Raw genomic sequence first — 2,552 nt, 5'->3', positions numbered from 1 at the left:
AGATAGATAGATAGATAGATAGATAGATAGATAGATAGATAGATAGACGGACGGACGGACGGACGGACGGACGGACGGACGGACGAACGGACGGACGGACGGACGGACGGACGGACGGACGGATGGAAACCTATTTAAAGTTAAAGTAAATACAACATTTGAATTAAAATTTTAATGTCACAATTACATAAAAGTTGCCTCATATTTAGACACACTTTAAAATTATGCGTTATTACTCTAAAGTGGGATACATGTGTATTTTTATAAAATTAAAAGGAAGACTCACAGAAACCTTTAGAGTTCAGGGTTAATTTATTTTTTGGTAAAATTAGTATGAAATACTGTATGTACATATATCCCCTTGTTTACATGATTGTGTTTTATTTTTTTTTGCTCTAAAATGTAAAATTATTAGTAAATGCTAAACATAATTATATAATTTTTGTTTTGTAAAGTCACCCTCACTGGCTGGAAATAAAAACCCCTTCATACAAATTTGAAGTGGCCCATGAGCCACCAGTTGATAATGACAGTTGTAGCAGGTTTTGTGGCTCTAGACACATTTTTTTAGTAAGTGAAGGGTAAAAATGGCTCTTTTGATCTAAAAGGTTGCTGACCCCTGGACTAGAGTGAGAATGTCTTCAAGCTCTGCAGGCAAACAAAAACTTTCAACTCTTCAACAATCATCAACCTGCCTTCTCTCCTATACCTGCCCTGCCATTGTTGCTCATCAGGGACTCTCTCCTCAAACCCTGAAACCTGGAATTTTCCCAGTTCCCCCCCAGAAAGTAAGAACTCGTCTCATGGGCTAATAACCTGTGATAATCTAGCCAATCTGACTTTGAACTTTCCATCAGTCACCGACTGCACTTGTCATAATAAAACCACTCACCTTTTTACCTGGTCTGCTGTTGAGTCTTTTCATCGGTCCAGAATGGTATTGGTATAAAGTTTATTCATTTTAAAAAAGTACAAAACAATTCCATAACAATATAAAAAAGATACAAAAGATTTAAAATGAAAGGCAGCAGAAAGAAGAAAAAATCTTATTATATCTGCCCCTTTTTTCAAACAATTATTTCAATCATAATTTTCAAGTAACAGAACAAAATGAATAACTTTCTAATTTTTCTAATTCTAATAGATTAATTCATTCTAATAGAATGTGGAGCCACTGGCGTTTCAGCCTTTTTTGTAAATCTGTGACTTACATTTCTGATTTTTTTTTAAATTTTATTTATTTATTTTAATCTTTTTATATTATCTATTTGCATTTTGTTTTTTGTATGGACTTATTTGTGTCTTTAATAAAGATGATGATGATGATTTGTTGGTGCTTTGAGCCCTGGTTTATAATCTTGCTACCAAAAATGACACCCAGAACATCCAAGATCTACTGGTTGAACATGTTCCACTGAACTTGCAGGTTCTTCATCCACGTCTGAGTACTCATGTGTTCGTTGAACATGTGTCGTTCTGCAGAGGGACGGGATCAACATTCTCATATCTTTTCATGCCATGATTCTTGGAGATTATTTTAATCAACACTTTATCCTTCACATCATTCTACATGACATGGCAGTGTTTATGTAAGAAGTGTGTGGGCATGAGTGCAAATCTGTTTTTATCCTCCCCCTAAAAAATAAAATGAATACTAAACCATCAAACAGATTTTAATCAAACTCAAAAAGTCGTCATTAATAGTTCAGTACTACATCTATGACTGATTAAGGAATCCAATTCAAGATGGTTGCCAAAGTTAACTGACGTAGACGTACAGCTCAGTCAATTTTACAGACATAGAGCCAAAGTTTAAGCTCATAGTTTGAGAGAACAAGACATTCTTTAAAATTCTGGCAATGACTGTTTGCACCTATTGCTGTTTGTCTGTTAGCAAAATATTTCATGAACTACAAGACGCATTTTAAAATGAATTTCAGAAAATAAATATTGGAAACACATCGACTGTTTAAATTTTGGACGCAATTCGATTCAAGATGGCTGCCACAGCTAGTAATTCTTGGTAAACACAAAATGGCTATAACTCAGTGGTCCAGAGATTGAGCTCAAATTTGATGTGGTAGTAGCTGGGAGTCATTTGTAACACAAACTCTGAGGACTAACAGATCACATGAGGTTTTTAGGTGTAAGATTGCACATAATGTTGTTTTCAAGAGTTCACCACAACAGATAAAATGCTGCGTTCCTCATTACAAGATGATGTCAGTCTAAAACTGGCATCAAAGGTTGATATGCATTCCTTGAATGAATGTTAAACTGTTATTTGTTTTTGATTATTTTTATATGAGTTTGTGTTTTAAATTGATTTTACATGGGAATGGTGAAGCAAAAAAAAAAAAAAGATAGTGCAATGACAACAAAGCCTTTAATTTATCATTTCAGTTTTCAAAAGTGATGCCCCACACGTGACTTGAGTCAGTATATCTCTGAGCCTACAGCAGGGGTGTCAAACTCACTTACAAAAGGAGGCCAAAATTAAAACCTTTTTCAAACTAATTTCAGAATCTGCATTAACTCAAGTTAGATACCCA

This window comes from Nematolebias whitei, chromosome 12 (assembly GCF_014905685.2).
Source record: "Nematolebias whitei isolate Nwh7 chromosome 12, NemWhi1, whole genome shotgun sequence".
In the NCBI taxonomy this organism is placed as follows: domain Eukaryota; kingdom Metazoa; phylum Chordata; class Actinopteri; order Cyprinodontiformes; family Rivulidae; genus Nematolebias; species Nematolebias whitei.
Note: the sequence above shows the minus strand (reverse complement) of the source record.